We start from the raw sequence: 21,398 nt of genomic DNA, 5'->3' as shown, positions 1-21,398 counted from the left end.
TGTTCTTGAGGATGTATCTGGAGGCTCACACACTCCAGCCTCTCCTGCCCCTCTGTCCACATGGGTCCTCTTGTCAGCATGTTTGCTTCTGTCTCCGACCGTCCCAGGAACCCTCACTGCTTTTAGAATAGTACTTGTCCCCAAGACCCCGGTGGTCCAGGCCTGCTGCCCCCACCTCATCCCACTCTTCTTTCTTACTGAGTTCCAACCACCTGGTCCTCGTGTGATCCCTTGGAGGTGCTAGGCCCTCTCCTGCCTCAGGGCCTTTGCACTTGCTGTTCCCTCTGCCTCATCTGTTTCCCTTCCATCCAGTTAACTGCTGCTCGTCTTTCAGATCTCAGCCTCCCTCCCAGAATGTCAGGATCTCCTGCTTTCCTCTCTGCAGTCCCACATTCTTTCTTTCAGAGCACTTGCCAAAGTTTATAGGAAAGTAATCATGTGATTATTTAATTAGTGTTTGTCTCTCCTGCTAGATTGGAAATCCCCCTGAAAAAGCACAATGTGCATCCCCACCCACCACTGTATCTTCAGAATACAAATGTTTGTTGAGTGAATGAATGAATGATAAAGGGGCGGACACCAGCCACACAGATGGGCTCTCTGTGGTTCCCTCCGTGGGGACTGGCCCCCAAAAAGGAACTCACACCCAAGTCGGAGAAGTTGTCAGATGGGCGTGTTACCCTTCCTGGGTCTTCTGTCCGGGATCTTGGTGCTGCTCTGGAGACACAATCACTTTTAATTCAGCCTAAATTGCCCAGATGGAGGAACCAGAAAGCTTGGCTTCAAGGAAGGACGAGTCCTTTTATGTCACGTAGGACAAAGCAGTTTAATCGTTTCCATCATCTTTGAGATTTTATTACCCTGGTTATTGATCCTCATTTTAATGAAGCCCATAATTAAGCAACGAGGCACCGCTATGCCTGGTCTTAACCAACACGCTGTCAGGCACGGCTCAGCCAGGGAGCCCCCTGCAGAAGTGAAGGAGAATCGCCGTCTCCTTCCAACTCCTGACCTCTTCTGCGCCTCGGCTGGCATGAAGGCCGAAGCTGGAGGGAGTCTGCGGGCTTCCCTGGGGACACTGTTACCAGTGGTACAAGCGGGAGCCCCTCCCCCCGGGCAGACACACAGGAGGACCTGGTCCCACCCAGACGGGACCAAAGCATCAGGAAAGGGGGGGCAGAGCAACTGGTGAGTGGAGACAGGATGCCCTGTTTCCAGACACAGGTGACAGCGATGACCGTCCTTCAGCTCAGGAAACAGAAAATCACACTTCCCTCCTCAAATCACGAGCTACCCACTCGCTCGTGCCTCTGGCCTTGTTCCTCGTGTGACAGACCCCCGTCTTGCCTGCTCAGAGTCCAGTGCCCCTTCTGCAGGGGCCTTGGTGGGGGCACCCCCAGCTGTCAGTACCCAGCATTTGAGTGAAACTGACCTCATTGTCCGCTTCTAGGATCGGGTCCCGGAACCAGCACACTGCCCACCCCCCTGCCGCCCTGGCCTAGGGACTGGATCAGGAAAGAGTTCGTGATCCAGCCAGGCAAGGTCAGAGGAATCCTAGGATCTCCGCTGTAGCTGCTGAGAGAGGCTTCCAGAGGCCGCCTCAGGGAGAGAGCCTGTCTGAGGATGAAGCCAACCCAAGAGCCGACAGAGCTGGGAGCTGGAGGGAGAAGACTCCTGCCAACACGGTTTCAGCATCTGGATAAAGCTGTGCCTGAAGCTGTCGGCCCTTGAATTTCCAATTACACGAGCTCTTTGGGGCTGGACCCAGTTTGAACTGAATTCCTGTCAATTAGGATTTCCAAATATTTCACTGCGGCCACAGCAGCTCCAGGGCGTCCCCACCACCTGAAACCGCAGTTCGAGGACGCAAGCTCTGCTTCCACACTCAGGACCGGCAGAGAAGTCCGAGGTGGGTGAACGCCTGCTGCCATGAGACGGCACGCTGAACGCTGGCCCCGCACAGCCCCGCACAGCCCCGCAAGCCCTGGGCCGCCGACCCAGGCTGGAAGGACCCTGTCCCTTGCAATCCACCCGCCCACACGCACTCCCCACTGAGCCCTCCACGGGGGCGCTTCCTCGGGGCTGTGTCTGCAGCCGCACAACAAACCACTTACTGGTGCAACAACAGCGACTGCCCTCGTTCGTTGCTCACGCACCTGCAAGTGGGGGGTGCTGGGAGGCAGGGGTCCTCTCTGCCCTACGAGGTGTCAGCTGGGGCAGCCTGACTGGAGCCTGGGAGCGTCGGTGCCCCCTGTTGGCTGGGCCCAGCAGGGCCTCTCTGTGGGCACTTTGGGCTCCCTCCCCGCGGGGAGTCGGGTTCTGAGACCAGGCCCCTCAGACAGAGGCAGCACCTTTGTGCCGCCCCAGAAGCCACGTGACATCACTGCCATCACCATCGCAAATCCGCCAGGATCCCGAGGGAGGGGACATGGACCCCCCTCTCAAGGTGAGCATGGAAAACGGGAGTGTCCCCTGAAAGACATGACGGAGTCTGACCCCAGCACCTCAGATGTGGGCCAGGTTGGAGGTAGGGTCTTTGTAGACGATCAGTGTCCTTATTAGAAGCGACTGGGACACAGACACGCACAGGGTGACCATGTGAGGACACAGGGTGAAGAAGGCCGTCTACACATCAGGGAGGGAGGTCTCAGGAGAAACCAGCCCTACAGACACTGCGATGTCAGACTTTTGGCCTCCAGGACTGAGAGGGGCTGTCATTTCTGTTGACTGAAGCCACTCGGCCTGTGGAGTTTGGTTCAGCCACCAAGGAGACTGATGCAAAGAGATACTGTTGCAGCCATCTTCTGAAAATACGTCCTGCCAGAGGGCAACCGATAACCTTGAGTCTCGAAAGAGAAATGGGGGCAGGATGAGGAGAGGCCGCTGCACCTCTGGCTGGAGGGGGACCAACGACAAGATCACAAGGAAGCCGCCCGGGTCCCACTCCTGACCGGCTTGCCTGCGCGTTTGTCCAGCAAGAGGCGTTTGCTTTCACGTCCTTTCTCAACATCTGCTCATTCAAGTTTCCCCACACAAGTTATCTTGGCAAATTGCAAAAAATATTTCAAGTCTGAATAATGTGCACCCAGAAAGACCCCGCACCACGCCCAGGCAAGCCTCCTCTTAGAGATCCTGGGCTACGGCATCCGCCCCCACTCCCCGGAGGCGCTGCTGTCCCAGCCACCACTACGCCTTGGGAGCCCACCCGCTTACACTCCCATCACACCCAGAGGCCAGCTAAGTGAGTCCTCCCTGCACCAGGATGGCCTGATCCAAGGTGATTGTTCTGTCCCCTGCGAAGGGAAGAGCTGGCAGTGTCTCCTACTGCACATGGGACGTGCCGCTCGGGCGGGTGCCCACGCAGCGTGCAGATGGAGGCAGCCCACGGACAGAGAGCACAGGACACTCGCCCAGATCTATGGGGGCAGGTCCGGCAGCGCCACAGGGCCCAGCCCTGGGGCATCCCCAGATGGAGCCGAGAAGCACGGCTCCGTCCCCTCCTCCACCCAGCACAGCGCTGCACGTGCCCCTCCAGCGCCTTGCAGTTTCTGCAGGGAGTCCGGGAGCTTCCTGCAGGTAAGAGACGGCGGGGCATCCGTCTAAGTCGCCGCTGCAAATTGCAAGGCAAATACATGATCGCTTCCCTCCTCAAATTATGGGTAATTACACCTGGACTAAGTGTAATAATGACAGACGAAGCGTGTTGATGCAACCGCCAGGCACGGTGTTTACTCAGCAAACCCTGCCCTGCCTCGGAGAATGAATAAGGGCGCTGGCGCAGCAGGAAAGAAGAATAAAATTGCATCCGAAATACTTCTGCTCCCCGCCTCTGCAGGAGTGACAACGAGCTGCTGCGACATCTCTCTGTTCAGAGGGGCTGGGTGGCTCTGCCTGGAGACCGCCTCCTGATGGTGCTGGAGGGGCGGCGGTTCGGGCTCCGGTGCCGTGCCAGGAGGGGGCCGCCTGCGTCCCGGGCCAGCGGCACTTCCAGCTCCGCAGACAGCACTTCTCGGGCCGCCTCAGGCTCAGGGTAGCTCCGCGACCCGCCCCCGCCCCGCCCCCATCCCCACCGCGAGTCTCCCCGCTTCTGCCGCACAGGGCAGTGGCCCCACGTTCAGGCTCTGACTGTCCCGACTGGAACCTGACGCTGGCTTTGCTCCTGGGTAGCCGGGTGGCCCTGGGGTAACGCCGTTCACATCTCCGTGCCTCTCTTTGCTCTTTGGTAAAATGGCTGCAACAATACAACCCTCCTCGTGGGCTTTTATGAGCATTAAATAGACACACAGTTAGTGCTTGTACAGGCAGGGCAGGGAAACGCTTCTGTACGGCCCCGGGAAGCTGGAGACGTGACATCGAGTGTGTCAGAACCGTGGAACGCACAGTGCAGGGTGAACCCTCGCGGACACTGCGGACTTCAGTGCATAACGGCGCACTGGTTCATCGCTGTAACAAGTGCGCCTGCTAAAGTAAGGCGTTAACATAAAGACGTTAAGGGGAAGTTGAGGGGGTGGGGAGAGCTGGGTGGGAACTGTCTGCTCCATTTTCCATAAACCCAAAGCTGCTCTGAAAAATAGTCCATTAGTTTTTTAAAATGAACCAAAGATGTCCATTTCACTTACTTCGCTACTGTTGCCCTCATGCCGGTTCCCACCTTTATGTCTCCCACCCCCCTCCGCCTGGCCCCTTTGGATGGATAGCTTGGTTCCACGGTCTGTTCCACCCTCACATGGTTTCCCCCCAGTGTGTGGCAACAGCAGCCGGCTGTCTACCTAGATCCACTCTCCCCTTCCTAACAGAACCCCAGTTTGGTTTGGGTGGCAGTGGGACAGCTTTAGAGAACTACATTTCCCAGGTGTGCTTGCAGTGAGGTGTGGCCAATGGGCAGAGTTTGGGCCAATGAGACAACAGTAGAGATCTCCTGGGGAGTTCTGGGAAAGTTTCACTTTTTTCCTGACTGAGGTGCTGCCCCCTTTTCCTTCTTCCTGTTCTGAATGTACATGTAATGCTTGGAGATGCAGCAGCCATTTTGTAGCCATGAGGATAAAAAAAAACACTAAGGATGGTGGGGAAGGAAGTCAATCTGAGTTCTCACTGACACCCTCAAGCAGTTGTTCAAGCCCTGTGCTGCTTTTGTGTCCCTGTTTGCTTAGTCGAGTTTCTGTTCGGCGCAGATGGCCCAGCCCCTTTGAGACTAGCCCCGTTGGGTCTACACACCATGGCACGGGGCAAGTGACCCTGCACCCATGCCTTGGCCTCAGCATCTCAGCCCCTGACCAGCGTCCAGGTCGGTGCCAAGGAACTCTGATGACACAGGCTTCCAACCAAGTAATGAGAAGTTCCGCACACTCAGGACGCAACAGAAGAGAAAGGCTTCCTCTGACAGGAGATCTCTGGGGAGCTGGCACACAGGTGAGTACTGAGCTGGGCCTCAGGATGGGCCTCAGTCAGTGTAAGAAGGGAGGGAGCCACTCCTTCCAGCTTGACCCAGAAATTCCGCCGCTCAGCCTAGGGCGAATGGAGCTGAGCTGCCAGGCCACCACCTCCAGGTCATCCTGGAAGGCGAGAGGCAGAGCTGGGGAGGGCGACTGCGTCTGAGAGCAGCCTGGGTGCCACGGGACACGTCCTTGTCTTGGGTGGTGCAGCGAAGAGGGAGATGCTTCTTCTGTGGGTGCCACGTAAGTGCAAATGGTGCCAGCAGATGGGCATCCAGCCCCCCCCCCCATCTGCTTAATTCAAACACAAGGAGCTTTTGCATTTTCTCTGAACATTTGTGATCTCAGCCTCCCCTGCTGGGTGCAGAAGACCAGCAAAATCACGCGCTCTCAGCACAGCCTTCTCGCTTCCTTTCTCAGATGAAATCTCTTTTTCAAAGTAGCTCCCAGGGCCAGGGGGCGGTGGGAGCCTTGACCTTGAGGCTGTGAGGCCAGTTCTGCAAGGATGACTTCAAGAGACTGTGACCAGCTTTGAACAAGGCTCGGAAGGTGCTACCGGTGGTGGGGCGTGGCTCCCTGTCCTTCCTGCAGCCGCCCTGGGGAGTGGAGGAGGGGCTGTCCAAGGTCATTTGTAAGCGGCAGCAGAATGCCCCTTCCTTGCCACGGGAGGGACTGGCCTCACACCAGCCACAGGAAGAGGCAGCCGTGGTGGCAGCACACGACTCCATGGTGGCGCAGATGCGGGTAGAGGCACCAGCCTCCATGGGCCGGCGATGCACAGAGCAGGGGCTCGGGGAGGCGGGATTCTGCCTCCAGCTCCACCATTAGCTCACCACGGGTCCCTGGGCAACTGACTTCTCTTCCCTGAAGTTCCGTGTCTTGTATTAAAATGATATTGGTATCAGCCAGGGCTGGTTTGGTCACTGTAAATGGCAGATACCCCCTCTGAAAGTGGCTTAAATCAGAAAAGGCCATGTGTTCATACAGGTGCCGAAAGGTTCAGGGGCAGCATGAGCTTCAGGCACATCTTGATCCAGGCACCCCACCAACGTCATGGAGACCACGTCTCTCTCCTGACTCTGAGTCCACTGCACCGGCTCCACTTCCAGCCCAGCTCTCCTCTCCTGGTGACAGGATGCCACCAGCAGAGTGTCCGAGCACCTGGGGCAGAGGAAGCCTCTTTCCCGCCACTGTGGCAGAGTTCTGGGTAGACCTGGTTGGCTTGGCCTGGGTCAGGTGGCTGTCCCTGAACCACTGGGATGATCAGAGCAAGGTGACACCTGATCGGCCAGGTCTGATCACATGCTCACCTGTGGGTTCAGGGACAATGTCACCTGAGACACCAGGCAGGAAGAGGGAGAGAGGGCGTCTGCGCAGGAATTTCAGGGTGCTGTTACCCAAAGGGGAAATGCTGGGCTTTGGTCTCCTCATCCCTGACCCTTTGTGACCTGATCAGCATGATGCCCTTTGACCTTGAAGGCCACACCTGGCAGCACCCCAAGGCATCATGGACACAAACGCTGCCTAGGTGAGTGGCGTGGTTCTGGGCAGCCCCCTGCAGGTTGCCTGTCTCGGATGTCTGTGCTGTGACCACAGTGGAGGGAAGGGCAGGAGACAGGCCATTAAACTTCAAGAGCTCTTGAAAAACTTGGGCTCAAGGGCCCCAAGCCCAGATGAGCCAGGCAGGTGAAGGGAGCTCCAGGGTTGGGGGCCTTCGCTCAGCGTGTGTACCAGGTGCCGACAGCGTGCCTGGTGTAGCAGGTGCTAGGGTGCTCACTGAAGAGTTGTTGGATGAATGAGCGAGTGAGTTGAAGGGGGGGGACAAGCCAGCACAGGAATTACGATTGTCAGCTATACCCAGTCTGGTGGCGGGACAATGTGGAGCGGTGGGGACTGCAGCAAAGGGGAGGGCCCATGTCCCCACAACACGTGGTAGCCGCCGCTTAGCTGCAGCCAGCTCTCACCACACAAACTCAGCATTGCCAGAATGCCGGCTTTTAAAGAACACCAGAAACCTGGCTTTTTACGACAAATTTCCCAATTTTTTTCAATATTTTCTAAAACACTATGGAGAGTGAAAAAAAATGAAAACGTGTCCAGTGACTCATGTTCGAGCCACGTTAGACACGTGGGAACCTCTAATCTGGTCCAGATCCTGTTTTCCAGGCAAATGACCTGAGACCTGGACTGGCCTCCTTCGAATCCAGCCCAGACAGAGCTGGCTGAGTGGGGCCCTGCTGTCCTCTGGTGGGAGGGGCCAGGGCGCCTCCAGCCCCAGCTAAGGGTTCCTTTCCAAAGTCTTGGGGGGCAGGTTACAGCTCAGGAGTAGAGCGTGTGCTTAGCATGCACTGGATCCTCGGTTCAGTCCCCTGTACCTCCATTAAATAAAATAAACAAACAAACCTAATTACCTCCTCTCCACCAAAAACCAAACAAACAAAAAACAACAACAAAAACAAAGTAACACCAAAGGCTTGAAGCCCAGGAGCAATTCTGACTGGAGAGGGATTCGCAAAGGAACCGCCGGGGGCCCCAGGAAAGCATCCAGCACTGCCTCTCCCCCCGCCATAGGTGCCTTCTTCCTCTGTGGGCAGCCAAAGCCTTGCTCGTAAGGAAGGGATTCTCACCTTATTCGAGCCATGCCTGGAAACAGAGAAGGATGGAGATCTCACCAACTCATTCGATGAGGCCAGCATCCCCTCGATAGAAAAGTGAACGCGGTAATATGCTTTCAAGATAATAAGCCTTAACTCTGGACGGAGTGTAAAAATTACACGTGAGCAGCTCTCAGTCCCTGGACCAATCTGAGAGCTCTCAGCTGGAGCAGAAAACCGACTGAGAAGCCCCTGAAGAATGAGGATTAATTATCTGTCATCCAAGGACGGCAAATCAGGTTGACCGCAGGCGGGCCCCTCTGTGGCCCAGGGGAGAGTTCGCCCTGGGACTGCAAGGCAGCCTCCAAGTTCCGGGTGGCCCACCCTCACGTGTCAGCGTCTAAAGTCCTCCAGGGGCCAGTCTTTTCACTGTGTCCCTTTTTAAGAGTACAGACAATTTCCCAGCAACTCCTGCAGCCTCTCCCTGAGCCCCATCGGGAGGATGGCCTGCCAGTTTGGGGGGCTCTCCAATCCCGGCGTGGCCAGCTGCACTGCAGGACTGGCTGCACTCGACTGAGAACCAGGCTGGGGAGGTGCCGCCTCCCCCGAACGCAGGGCTGCTGCCTGAAGCCTGAGGAAACTGGGGCTTGGTGAGCCGGGGGAAGGTTGCCTGGCAACCAACAGTGTCAGCCACCTCTCCACCAGCTGCTGTCCGCGTGGCTGGACACCGCCTCCAAGGTGCAAGGCCAGGCCCGGGGCAGCGTAGTGGTCACACCAGGAGAGCGGTGGGCACTCCCGAAGAAGCCGTCCCCAGCACCCAGGGTCCAAGCCCGTCCAGCCTGGTGTCTGCCATCACTACGCACTCTTTTGTCCCAAACAACAGAATCTTCGCGGGATCCTGAGGTGGGTCCCTGGGGATGGCTTCCGTCCTCCCTGAACCCCAGCATCCCCAAGTCCCACCCCTGCAGCCAAGAAGAGCGGTCAGGCCCAGGGCCCCGTCCGGAGAGGGGTGTCCTGCTCATTGACGCTGGTCAGCCTGGGAACACATCAGGGTGGGGAGAGGAGACCTGCTGGATGGGTGCACACATGCACACACAGCACAGAAACGTGTGCACACGTACACACGCACATCACATGCACACGCGAGCACACACATATACACACGAACATGCGTGCACGCACATGTACACACGTGCACGTGTGCAGACACACGTACGCCGTACACATGCCACCTGACATTTGCATCCAGCCCCACCAGATCCAAAGGAAGCAGCTAATTCCTGTTTCCAATGGTAAATACAATTCCATTTCTGAATCCATTAGCACGACTAGTCCACGACGCGTGACTTGCTGGGTGGCAAACAGAGATGAGATTCGTGATCGCAGATGAGCAGTGCTGGGAATTTTGATTTTGATCTCCCTTGCAATTCCACACCAAATAATAACAGCGCCGCTTGGTCGAAATACATTTCCACAGTCAATGAAAAGACAAGCAATTGTTCTTAGCGGAGCCTGCCGAGGCAGCAAGCACAGGGGTTGCCTAATGGACGGGCAGTGAAGCGAGAGGCTCGGGGCCCGGCCAACAGGGAGACAGCTGAGACTGGAGAGGTGGGTGTCCCTGTGTGGCCTGTGGGGCCCCAGCCCCTGGCCCCAGGCCCACGGCTGAGTGGTGGTTGGGACACGTCTCTGGGCATGGCCACGTCCACCAGTGCCCAGGGGAGGGTGGAAGCCACCCACGGCTTCTCAGTACAGACCACAGGCCCAAGAAACACAGGGATGGCTTCAGGGACACTGTCCCCAGGAGGAAGCCAGGACCACGATCCACGGCTCCCAGTGATTCCCGGGGCACCCTCCTCACCCCTGCCCTCCGTGCCCCCACCCCCCACTGGCTCACCGCCACTCCCCTCGAGCTCTGTGGGGGTGCCAGGCACCAGAGGGAACGTCTCGTCAAGGGGAGTCTGACCTTAGCCCTCCCCAGAGAGGGCCGGCGGAGCAGACGTCCCGGCTTGTGGGGTTTCTGCAAGTCAACGAGAAGGCCACGGCAGCCGGGCCGGGAGAAGCGAGGACACGTGCGCCCCACGGGAGGCAGGGCTGGTGCTTCGTGGGGTACTTACCCACCTGCTCGGCCTGTGGGCTTGGCTGCTCTAATTGTGGTAGCTGAACCCACTCTCCCTTCCAGCAACCTGGCCCTCCTCCGTCCTCCGTCACCGTGTGGGGTTAATTTGGTGTGACAGCCTGTAGCCCGTGGTACTCAGTTTGGGGTCAAAACCAGTCTAAATGTCGCTACGTAGCTGTTTCTTAAGATGCAATTAACATTTAAAAAATTGTGGCTAAATACACATAACATAAAATTTTAACCCCTTTTTAAAAAATGTGCAGATCCGGGGTATTAACTGCATTTCACATTGTTGTGCAACTATCACCACCATCTCTCTCCAGAAATTTTCTGTCTTCCCAAGCTGAAACTCTGTCCCCGTCACTCACTCACTCCCCACCCCCTCCCGCAGCCCCCGGCCCCCAACCTGCTCCTTTCCGTCTCCACGGACTTGTCTGTTCTAGGGACCTCATGGGAATAAAACCACACGTTAGTCCTTTGTGGCTGGCTTAGTTCACTGAGCATGATGTCCTCAAGCTTCACCCCATCACAGCCTGTGTCAGAACTTCCTTCCTTTTTGAGGCTGAATAATATTCTATTGTGTGTATATATCACATTTTGTTCATCTATTATCCAACAAAGGACACTTGGGTTGTTCCACATTCTAACCATCGTCAATAATGCCGCTGTGAACACGGGCGTGCCAGTATCTCTTCAACCCCGCTTTCAGTTCTTCTGGCTGAATACCCAGACGTGGAATTGCTAAATCATAGTAGTTCTATCCGTTAGTTTTTGAGGAGCCACCATATTGTTGTCCACGGTAGCCACACCACTTTACGTTCCCACCAGCAGTGCCCAAGGGCTCCAGCTTCTCCACACCCCCCCCGACATTTATTTTCTTTTTGACAATAGCCGTCCTAATGAGCATGAGGTGGTGTCCCGCTGCGGTTTCGGTTTCCGTCCCCCTGATGGTTAGTGGCGTTGAGCATCTTTTCCCATGCTTGTTGGCCACTCGGATGTCTTCTCTGGAGAAATATCTCTTCAAGTCCTTTGTCCGTTTTGGAGTCAGTTTACTTGGGGTTTCCTGTTAAGTTTCAGTGGTTCTGTTTATATTCTGGATACTGATCACTGATCAGATACGTACCTTACAAATACTTTCCCCCATTCCGTGCAGTGTTTTCAGTCTCTTGAGAGTCTCCTATCTTTGTCAAAAACGCACAAAAGTTTTTTCCCCCCTTAGGAAGTCCAATTTATCTATTCTTTCCTTTTGTTGTCTTTTGGTGTCCCATCAAGGAAATTTTTGTCAAGTCTTGTACATCCTTAGGCCATCAAAGCAAGGCTGACCAACTGCCCACTTCTGGGTTCCTCACTGAGTGTCTGCGCTCCTTGGGGATCGTTCTGAAATGCAGATTGCTGGCTCAGCAGGTCCGCGGAGGAGCCTGGGCGTCCGTATCACCAAGTGCACGGGAGATGCTGGCGCAGCTCTGCCACGTTTCCGGCTCCTTGCAGTGAAGGCATCCCTGCCCCGCACATGGGCTCTGCCTTCTGCTGCTGCACAGTGAGTTCCCTGTGGGCTGGATTTCCTCGGGCTGTGGGCTCTGGTGGGGTCCTGGAGCACCACCTCTGCCTCCTGGCCCACGCCCCCGGTCTCTCCTGCACCCCGGCAGCCTCTCCCCCAGGTCTCAGCCAGAAGAGGGAAGAAACACGAAGGGTCCCAGGATTTGCTGCTCTCAGGATTGGGACTATTAATGAGAACGTGCAGGATTTTGCCAATTCTCATTTTCCTCTTTAAAATAATTTATTTTAGTGTCAAATGACGATTACAGTTCGGAGGGTGTTGCTCTAAAGTTGCTGCAGTGAGTAACGATCACCCACTTGTCTTTTTGAGCACGTGCCATTTGTCCCCGTCATTCAGCCCCCCAGGGCCTTTGTCTCGGTGGTGAGCCCGTGCCGTCTGGAAGATGCAGCTGCTACTGCCAGGCTGGACAAGGATGCCTGCTGTGGCTTTGCAGAAATTCACCACCAGAGATGAAGGAAGAGATGGGCAGGGGCTACGAATCGAGTCTCTAGGACCTGGTTATGAGTTGAATCCATCAGACAGGGCCTGGGATGGGCCAGGGCAGAGGGTGGTGGCATCAGAGAGGTCAGCTCTCATTTTCTGGACAGATTCCACCCCCCTAGGAAGAAGGAAAGGAGGGGCAGGAGTGTCATCAGACCCATCTGGTGAAGCTTAAACAAAATACAGCAAACCACCCAAATATCCAATTAGTCACACTGACCCTTTCAAGCCACAGGGTCCTTAGCTCTGCTGGTTCATTGGTCACCCACTGTTCACTGAGCACTGGCCACGCCATGCCCTGTGCTGGGAGGGAAACATGGCGAAAGCTACACGGGCATGGTCTTCATCCTCACGGGGCTTCTGGCCACCGGGGACACGTCAAGGAACCATCATTGACTGTTCTACAGTGTGGAAAGCCTGGATGGAGGAAGTGACATGGAGGGGTGCAGAAGGGGGGCCCAGCTTGGCCTGCCATGTTCACAGATGCTGCCCGAGGAAGCGAAGCCAGACCTTACCATCAAACCACGTTTCAGGGAGAAATGAGGAAGAGAAAGGGGTAGAGGGAGGGACAGCATCTGGATGTGGAGAGAAAACGTCCCCATAAGTCCCCGCAGACCAGAACCCGCCTGCCAGAGATCTGTGAATGACAGATTTGGCTTTAGCTGGGCACGTTGCTTCCCTGAACGAAAGCAAGGTTTTGGTAAGAAAAGAGGAAGAGGAGAATAGTTACGGGGCAGGCACATGGCAGCCGCTGCGTCACCAAATGCACTACAAAAGGATGCACACTCGTTCCCAAGCACAAGCCCAGCCCCGAAAAAGAGCACATCTCCAAACTGAAGCTGGAGCCCCGGCGGCGGGAGTCAAGGACCACTCACGTGACAGAATAGCAGAGAAAGGTGAGTGGAAACTCAGGGCCTGCCACCCCAGGTCACGTTTATCCTAACACGCTGCAGGGGACACAGACAGACACACAGAGAACGTGCAGAAGACAGACAGCAGAAAGAAAAATATTCATAACCTAGGACTGAGGGATGTTCCTCCTATTTTTTTCATAGTGAAACAATAGTAACATGAACTCAACAAACAGAAATAAAAGTTTAAGACAGGAAATAAAATAATTAAGTGCCCTGAAAAGAGAGGTGGCAAATCTTAGGAAACAAACTGAGGATGAAAATGACACAGTTATGGGTCTAATGAATGACCTAGAAGTAGTAAGAAATATAATAATAATACTGCAAAGTGACTTTTTCCCCCAGAATTTTGAACCTTATTTTTGTTTGTAAAATAACCCTGTTGTTATCACCGAAGCAGGAGAATACTGGGAAACACAAACAAGAATTTAAAAAGACAAAACTTCACATTTCCACCATCCAGATAGCGCTGCTGTTTACACCTACAGCACCTCTCTCCTCCAAACGGCCAAAAGAAGGCCCTACTTCGACTCTTCTCTGTTACCTGCTTGTATCAGTCAGCGGCGTTCATCTTTCCATTTCATTTTAATCTCATTTAAGACCATTTTTAAACTTCCTGAGTTGACCTAAAATTACCCCACTCAGCTGGCCTATTGAAAGCAGTATCGAGATACTCATCACATTGGGTCGTTAGGTCCTTGAATTTCTTTGAATCTAACAGAGTCCCTTGGTGAAGAACCTTGGCCTCCCATACACCAGAAGACAAAAGACAGTAGGAAAACCGTGGCTAAGGCCGTAGGACCCGCAGAAGTTGCGACAGGAGGGAAGGGGGCAGGGCACAAGCTCTGGAGGAACGACACAGCGACTGAAGACAGGACCAACCGGTTAGAACCAAGACGGCGGACGCCTCGACTCCCAGGAGACCTTGAACTTCACGGCACACCCGCAGGCGCCATGGCAGTTCCTAGGCTGACCACAAAAGGTCAAGGCACGCGTGGAATGCCTGGAAGTCCCGGTCCCTTCCCCAGCGTAGTTGGAATAATCCTCCTGCTCTCCGGCATATGAAATTACCAAGCCCACGCGAGCAAGCAGCCCCACACCTGTGGTCTCTCTCTCTTGCCCTCGCTCTGTCCATGGAGTGTGTATCTCTCCAAATAAACCCGCTTTCGCTTTACCGTGCCTCACTCTTGAATTCTTCCCTGCGTGAGGCAAGAACCTGTCCCCAGTAACAAAGTCACACTTGGCTGAGATGCACCCAGGTACACAGGCAGAGGTGTGCGTTCTCCAACAGCAAAGAGCAGAGGCGCCCCTGAAGCCTTCCTGAAAACAGACTCTCCCCACCAACACAATCCTGAATTGAGTCAGATTTCAGGAACAAGACAGCTGGGGCAACGGTGTGGAGGGGCACTGGATTCATTGCAAGACATGTCCAGTTCAGAGCCCTCTTGGAATTGCCGTTACAGACGGAATGTCAACGCTGGGACCACGTGAAAACGAAGAACGGAGAAGGACAAGACAGGCAGAGGGCGGATGTCCCCAGTGACAGGAAAAACTGCGTTTCTCCCTTGGTCTCTCCGGATGCCACCTCCCATCTCCTCGGAGTGTTCACCAACCCGGAAGCTCTCCAACCCCCTCCTCTGGGGACTTTTTGTGGAGGCTTCATTATGCAGGCATGGTTGATTAAATCACCAAGCATTGGCGACTGGACAGTCTCTAGCCCCCTCTGCTCCTAGAGGCCAGGGGTGGGGCTGACAGTGCAGCCCTGTCATGTGGCCGCTCCTCCAGCCACCTGTCCCCGTCCAGGCTTGCTCCAGGAGCCCCCAGCCACTGGTCACCCTATTGTGCACACAAGACACCACTGCAGAGCCTCCGTGGGTTTTAGGAGCAGCGTGCCAGGAAACAGAGGCAGAGACCAAATACATATATCTCTTATTATGTCACAACTAATTTCTTCCTGTGTTACAGCCGTATGCAAAACTAAGTCATGCACGTCTAACAGGGGATGCAAAGCTTTCACTGCTCCTCGTAAACTTTTTAAGACTGCCTCTAGAGAACTCTTTCGAGAAATGACAGTTGACAGAGAAAGAAATGTTTATTTGCATTTCAAAAACTCCTTAGCTCCCTTTTCTCGCCTTAAATTCAAGGATGTGAAACGTACCTTGCTGAAAAGAACATCAGCAGTCAGGTCACACGGGCAAGCGTGCCTCTCCTGTTCATTCCTCTCCACGCAGGCTCACCCGGAGTAACCACCACCGAATGCTAACCACATCAACGGCGGATTTTCCCTGGCGAAGGCGCTTGGAGTGAGTGTTGGCATTTTTGTCTTTGTACTTTCTGCATTGATTAAATTCTCTGGAATACGCACGCTTTCTTTTTACAAAAACAATGGAGAACTTTTCTCCAAAGGACGCACAGAGGACGTCGCACGCTCTAGCCACTATGGCCCGTCCTTCACGCCAGGTCACAACCACGTGAATACTTGTGTACTATTTTGTCCTTTTAAATTAAAAAAAGACAGGAGGTCGGGGTGGGAGAGCGCATCCCGGTCTCTCACAATGATGTTTTCCTTTGTCCGTTTCTCATTTTGATGTATTTTGCCCCAATCTGGGCGTCTGAGCCACCGTGTGGGCATCACCCTTCTCCAGGGAAGGGGGCCCTCCCAGCTGCCCTTCCACGACCAGGTGAAGCGACTGTGGGCTCCGCTGACCTCCACACACCTGGGTGGGCCAGGCAGAGTCCAGGTGGGTCACTGAGGCTGTGAGCATCTTAGGGAGCTCTGGGCCTGGGGGTGGGCCGCGGCCAGAGAAGGCGGGGACTGTCTGGCAGGTGGACTCAACTTCTCAGCCGCCTAGTGCACCAGGACCCCGTTGGGGCTGGCGAGAGAGATGGGGGGTGGGACAAGGCAGGGGTGGCGTCGGGGTAACGGGCAGCACGCCGGCCGCCCCCACATGGAGCTCGAACCCCCAGGGAAAGCCTCCTTCTTCCCAGAGCTGGGAGCTGCTGGGGACTTGTGCCTCCTCCTTCGGGGAGGCATGTGTCCCGTCGTCTCCCCGACTCCCCGCTGCAGATGGGCGCCCGCGGGAGGAAGCGGTGGGCGCTGTAGTGCAGAAGTAAACCCAGGGATGTGCTTTCTAAAATGGTAAGAACGCGAGATTTGCACATGTTCATCACTATATGTAAGAATAGATAAAAAACAAACGTCTGCTGTACAGCACAGGGAACTGTATTCAATATCTTGTAATAACCTTTATTGAAAAAGAGCATGAAAACAAATATATGTATATATATGCATGACTGGGACAGTGTGCTGTTCACCAGAAACTGACACATTATAACTGACTGTGCTTCAGTGAAAAATCAGTAAACAAAACGGAACAGTGAGAACACGGACCCCACGCAATGCCTCTAGGTGACACTCCAGGAATCTGGTGACTTGGCTGGGAGGACAGTTAAGGAAACTTTGGAAGCCCCGCATTCAACACCGGGAAGTTCTACGTGAGAAGTCATGCCTGCTCCCAGGCCGCCTCAGCCTGCATCTGGAGCAGCCCCCGCAGGGGACCCTGCCCTGCGGTTCTGGAAAGCCGACGCCACCCGAGTTAATTGCTTTATAATGGATGTGTGAGAACAATCGGCAATTCGGGCAACAGTCCTCTGTCCACGAGGCGAGATTTGATTACTTTTTTATCACTAAATTAAATTCCTTCTCTTGCTTGTCTCGTTACATTAAATCTCTTTAAATCTTAATAGACTGCAGCTTCTCCCCGCAGCTCGGGCCACTGATAACCACGAGGGAGACCCTCAGGGGCCCAGAGCCAGCAGGTAGGGAGGGAGGGGGCGGGGGAGACAGGATGGCTGGGGGGCACAGAGCCCCTCCGATCCAGGTCCAGGCGATTCTCCCCTCCCAGAACAGCTCCAGACCGGCGACCCCCGGGGCATCGGGACTCTGGCGGAGGAGGAACGGCTGGGGGCTCCGAGTCTCTCCAGGCCTGCGTGTGGCTTCCGGACGGCTGCCCTCCAGCCAGCTCAGCCGGCAGAGCCCACTCCCCACCTCTGCCCTCCAGGACCGCGGGGAGGAGAGGTTCCAGAGGAGGCGGAGGGCTGTTCGGCTGCACAGAAGCTTCAGCGTCCCTGCAGGGTGGCTGGGTGGGGGTCCCGGCGGCCCTCGGCTGGCTGCCAATCAGGCGGAAGCGTTCACCCTGACAAGGCGGGAGGGGGGCCGTGTTTCTCAGGCTGGTCTGCTCAGTCTGCTTTTCCTTCTTTCTAACTTTCCCGAAGTACAGTCAGTTACAACGCGTCCGTTTCTGGTGCGCAGCACCATCAGCCCTCTGCACACCACGCTTGGCGCCTCCACACTCACCCCATCAGCCGCGCGTGCCCTGGTGTCACAGGCTCGAAGAGGCCCGTGGAACAGGTGCCTTCATCTTTGTGACAAGGACGTTCAGCGCCCTGGAGTGTCTGCCCGTTTCACAGCGTCAGCAGCTTCAGGAGAGCTGTCGGTCGCAGGGACTGAGCTGCCGGAAACCCCAAGACTCCATGGCTCCCAGCTGCACGGGTTTCTCCCTGCGGGCGCTGCGGGCCCATCGCTCCTGAGGCCAGGACCTCACGCTGGGTCCCCAGGGGTGTGGGCCGGTGTCCATCTGAAGCACTTCGGCCCCGGGCAGGGAGAGCGCGCCAGCACCGGCCCAGGAGCCAACACGCGCCCCGTGTGGCCATCGCAGCTCCCGGGCCAGGCTGGCCGCTGGGCCCCGGCCAACCCCGAGGCGAGACCAGAAGTGCTCGGTGAGAGCTCCACGGGAACCTCAGGGTAGAAATGGGAAGTGTGGGAGCCGCGGGGAGGCTGCGAGAGGAGAGCTGGTGGAAAGTCAGCGGGGCGTCGTGCGGTGGCCGCCGTGTCCCCTGCACTCACCTTGATGCCCAACCCCCCATGCGAGGCGCCTGTGGGGGGCGATCAGGTCATGAGGGTGGGGCCCCAGGAACAGGATTAGCGTCCTCATCAGGGGCCCGAGAGCTCCCGCACCCTCTCTCCAGCAGGTGAGGATAGTCGGGAGACACGGGCCAAACCAGGAAGCAGATCCTCATCAGACTCCACACCTGCAGACACCTCGGTCTCCGGCTTCCCGCCTCCAGGACTGTGAGAAACGAAGGTCTCTTGTTCACGTCGCTCGGTCTGTGGTGTTCTCTATGCAGCCTGAGCTGACCATCACGGGTCACAGCCTGGACTGAGGTCTGGGGGGCCGGCGGGGCAGGAAGCAGGGGCGGGCGGGCACCACCAGGAGAGGGGACGAGGTCCACGCACCTGTCACGCTGCAGAAACAGGTGGAAACTATCCACATGAAGGACGGAGTCCCCCGGCCACCCGTGCAGGACACCAGAGGCGCATCAGCGCAGCGGATGAAGACCCCAGGGTGGCGCTGGTCAGGGCTCGCTCGGCACACCTGCAGGGGGATCAGCCGAGAAGCCCCCGGTGCCCCCATCGTGCCGGACGAGCCCTGACCACCCGCTTCACCCAGGGAGACAAGGGAAACAGAGCGTGTTTTTCTGCAGAGCGAAGACGAGAACTTCCTTTGATAAATAGATTTTATTTTCTTTCCTTCTCTCTGGCGCTTTTTACTCTCTGGGTATATTTTAGCCTCTTCTTCCAACAAAGTAGGTCAGGAAAAAAGCGATTCTCACGTGGGAGCTGGAAAACCCTCAGGGCCGGCAAAGGTAATTGACAATGTCGAGAGCACCGGTCCCCCAGGGGTGCGGCCCAGTGTGGGCAGGGAAGCCCTGGGCGCTGGACACGGGTCCCTCCAGAGGGCCCGCCCCTGCTCTCCCGCCCACTACTGGTCACGAGCTCACGCGCGGTGCCACGTGCGGGGACGAAGGCCACCAAACGGGGGAGGTCTCCCGGAGGAGAGAGATTGATTCAGTCATCTGCAACGACTTCCTGCCAAACCGAAAGACGCCCTCGGCGGGCATCTAGGTCTGGGAGGGCAAAACTCTGCGGAGGAGCTGGTGTTTGAGCCAGGATGGGAGGGGCGAGCAGGGTGCCTCCGAGATGCGGGAGAGATGGAGCATTCTGGACAGGGGAGGTGCCTGCGAGGCTGTGTGTGGTAGGAGTAAACAGGGGCCCGGGAGGAGGGGAAGGCCCCAGGAGGGGTGGCAGGGCCCCAAGGAATTCCCGGATTTAGAAGTCAGGGAGAGCCCGACCAGCTGGCAAAGGAGCTGAGAGGGGAAGCCAGGAGGGGCCGTCCTGGAAGCTGAAAGGTGAGCGTGTCTGAAGCGGGGTGCACCGGAAGCGAGAAGGAAACACTGTGGCACTGATGGGGGCACTGGGAGCAAAGCCGGACCACAGACGGGCGGGGAACAAGGGGCCGGGAATCGGAGTCACCCTCTTCCAAATGTGGGCTGGGAAGGCTGGAGAAACAGCCCTGCTCCAAGGGGATGCTGAGTGAGAATGGCTAAGGATGGGGCAGCTGGACACAGCCAGTTCCTGGGGAAGAATACGGATGCAGCAGCAGAAAGGAGGGAGACTTAGGGGAGAAAGCCCCTGACCAGGCGGCAGAGCTGTGATCCAGGACCTGTGAGCGTGGCTGTTGACAGGAGAGTTACCCCTTCCACTGTAACAGGAGAGGATGCGGAATTTCCTGCAGCCATCACCTTCTTCCTCCTTGCAAGCAGAGCCCCAGTTTTGTCCAGGACAGCAAATGCCCATCCTGTGAAATAAGTTATAGTTTACTTAAGCCAATCATTAAAACAAGAATCCATTTGCCTTTGACGGACATGCACTATTTCAAACTTCTTTTGCATCAATTGCTAGTTATGTTCAATTGAACCTACAAGGAAGTCTGCTGGAGGATTCTAGAAGAATGTTTACTTTACCCTGCCAGAGGAAACCTCCTTTTCCACTTGGCCTCCTTTTCCCTGCCCTAACTATCATTGCATAAGAGTATGACCTTCGGCGCTATGGCAGCCACTTTGTATTCATGAGGCAAGCACTCTGAGAATGAGGGAATGAAAACAGACATGGCAGAATAATTGGGTTGCCTCGCCAAGCTTAGAATTGCTTACCTTTGGACTTTTGTGTGATAATATCTAAGTCTTTATTTAGTGGCATTTCAAGGGTGGGGTGGGGAGAACAGCCTGCCCTGTGGGAAGGCAATGAGGGGTGCATTTCCTGGAGGGGATTGAAATCAATTACAAAACTGAGTAAAAGTCAGTCTGCGTATTGCTGTCATTGTACACAACCCTCCCTTCCAGGACAGACCACGCCCACCCCCACCCCCTGGGACACCACTGGTTTTAATGGCTGAGCCACTGTAAGCTGGGTTTCTGTTTTGCACTCCTGAACCCATTCTCACTGGTGCCTTTTCCATCTTAGGGCTTTAATGTTATCAGTAAAGTGGGAGGGGCTGCCTGCTGAGAGTGAGCAGGAATGGGGAGTACAGTGGGGGTTTTGAGGACAGAAGAGGTTTGAAATGGTCCCTGTGAGCTGGACTGAGGTCACTGGTCAGTGCCCAGAGCCCTTCAGGTCGGCAGTCATGAGTTTAGAGCAGATGGGGTCTACCTTCCACATGACTTTCTCCCGCAGCTCCTGGGTCCCCGGGGCAGAGAAGGTGATTAGAAGCGTGTTTTTTCTGGTCTGTAGGTTCATGAGGGCCAGGGTGTACGATGCTGTCCCCAGACCACGCGGGGGTATCCCCAAGCATCAAGGTCAGTGGGGCCGGCCTCACAGCGCAGACTGAGGTCACAGCCCCACGAGAATCAGGAGAAAAGAGCGGAGGGGCTGCCGGAGGACGTCTCACAGGGGACAACGCGTGGGAGAGACGCTGCCTGCCCCCCACGGGGCGGCGAGTTCCGGCCAGAGCTGCCCTGCGGAGGAGGGCGGTCAGAGGCAGACAGCCCCTCTCCTCCTAAGCCCCGGCCCTCAGACCCACCCTCCCACACACATGGGCAGCCTGCACGGGGACCAGGCGGGTAACGGAGCACTTGCTCCAGCGGCAGCCTGGATTTACGGTGCACGAGTTACTGACTGCGAGAAATTCTTCCCCTCTTGTGGAGTTCCTGGGGTCCTTAGTCTGAAGGATGTGTGATTTTCATCAGGCCCATTCAGTTCTTGCTTTTCACTTTCATGAGCTCCCGGGCCTTTGGTCCCTTTAGACAGTTTTCTCGGGCTTCCTGCAGGAAAGCTGGCCCCCTGTGCCTACTCAGCCTTGCCTACCCCCAGAAGCTGTGCGTCCCGCACGCCCCTCCCCAGGCAGCAGCGACTGTGACCAACCTGCAAACGGAGGCAGTCAGAAGTCTGGGCCGATGCCACGGCGGCTG

At 56.0% G+C, this 21,398-nt stretch overlaps 1 long non-coding RNA gene across 1 annotated transcript; it reads left to right on the top strand.

The window, feature by feature from the left end:
* The first annotated feature begins 2,193 nt into the window (after positions 1-2,193).
* LOC116660890 lies at positions 2,194-11,467 on the top strand. The gene is made up of 3 exons (XR_004316529.1): positions 2,194-4,466; positions 5,172-5,409; positions 11,415-11,467. It is a non-coding gene; the product is annotated as an uncharacterized LOC116660890 (long non-coding RNA).
* Positions 11,468-21,398: the final 9,931 nt, after the last annotated feature.

This window comes from Camelus ferus, chromosome 32 (genome assembly GCF_009834535.1).
Source record: "Camelus ferus isolate YT-003-E chromosome 32, BCGSAC_Cfer_1.0, whole genome shotgun sequence".
Classification (NCBI taxonomy): Eukaryota; Metazoa; Chordata; class Mammalia; order Artiodactyla; family Camelidae; genus Camelus; species Camelus ferus.
Note: the sequence above shows the minus strand (reverse complement) of the source record. Positions and strands in the feature narration are given on the sequence as shown.